This window comes from Galeopterus variegatus, unplaced genomic scaffold (assembly GCF_000696425.1).
Source record: "Galeopterus variegatus unplaced genomic scaffold, G_variegatus-3.0.2 Scaffold1754, whole genome shotgun sequence".
NCBI lineage: Eukaryota > Metazoa > Chordata > Mammalia > Dermoptera > Cynocephalidae > Galeopterus > Galeopterus variegatus.
In genome coordinates this window covers 54,532-56,065 of record NW_007727865.1, presented here as the reverse complement: position 1 = coordinate 56,065, position 1,534 = coordinate 54,532, and positions in this window count along the sequence as shown.

Sequence of the window (1,534 nt, the reverse complement as noted above, 5' to 3'; positions counted from 1 at the left end):
AACTGTCAGGAAAGCAAAGAAACTCTCCAGGAGCAAAAAAAATGGGAAAGTGTGAATTAATATAAACTGTGGAAGTAGGCCTCCCTCCAGAGCTGCCAGAACCTCAATTGTAATGGCGGACAGAAACCTAGTTAGGAAAAAAACATGGTACCCAATCAAAACAGGATGTCTAGGCAAAGAAAGCCCTCCCCCCATCTTGTCTTTCCACCATGGTCCACTCTTTGACCCTACAGAAAAACTGACATCATTCTTCATAAAACATCTGAACGACAACCTCTTCAGCAATACCTATTTTTAAAAGAAGACCCAGAATACTTTCATATACTTTCTACATACTTTCATATTTAGAAAGCCCAAGCAGAATAGTTGTAATAAATGGATTATATACCCAATGAAACTGTCTTTCAAAAGTGATGGCAAGATAAAGACATTTAAAATTTTTTATACCAAAATAAGCAAGTAAATAATAAAAGACTCTTCACAAATGGTCCTTCTAAAAGCCACTTTAACAGATCCTCATACTGGCCAACTGCCAAAAAATAAAAATATATGATAAATTAAATTAATTTAATAAATAAAGATGACCCCTAACAATAAAAGGTGCTTTAAGAAGAGGAAAAATTATGCCAGAAGAAATAGTGAAGAAAAAAAAATTAAACATTTGGGTAAACATAAACAAACATTGAGTATATAGAGCAATAATAATAACAACTATTTTAGGGGAATAATAAAAACAAGATTGACTCAAATAATACAGCACATAAATCAGAAAGGGTAATTGGAGTTAAAGTATCTTAGCTTTATTATTCTTCAGCAGGACAGCAAATATTTTTTATTAATTTTAGGAATCAGAAAGCTTCTAGACTAGAGTAACCATTCAAATAGTAGAAATAGAGTCCACAATTAAAAAACCAGCAAAGAGTTTTCCACTTCTATTCTAGAGAAAGTATCTTAGCTTTATTATTCTTCAGCAGGACAGCAAATATTTTTTATTAATTTTAGGAACCTGAAAGCTTCTAGACTAGAATAACCATTCAAATAGTAGAAATAGAGTCCACAACTAAAAAACCAGCAAAGAGTTTTCCACTTCTATTCTAGATGCAGTAGCTGCAACCAGACTTGCTTTCCTGCCTGAAACAACAACTACACATGAAATTAGACAAAATATATGAAAGAAAAGTTTCTAAGACACTGCAATTCAGGCAACAAAGTTCAGTGGTCTCTGAGAGACATGGAATAATTTTATAAGTCTTACAAAAACCTCAGTTTACCGCCATGAGAAAGTTTTCAGACTCCAACAGAGAGAGGGGAAATGCAGGTGGAAACTGACAAACCCCTTGAACTGAGGAGACAGAGCTGAGAGTCTGGAAACCCAGGGCAGTTCACGAGACAGAGAAATGAAGAGGTGAGAGCTACACAGAGAGAACTCCAGAACTCTACAGCGGATTCCTCTTGAATACTGACCCATGCACACACATGAGCCACCTGAAAAAAAGGACAGGGAAAAGCACCTGGCATTTACACAGGGCCAGGA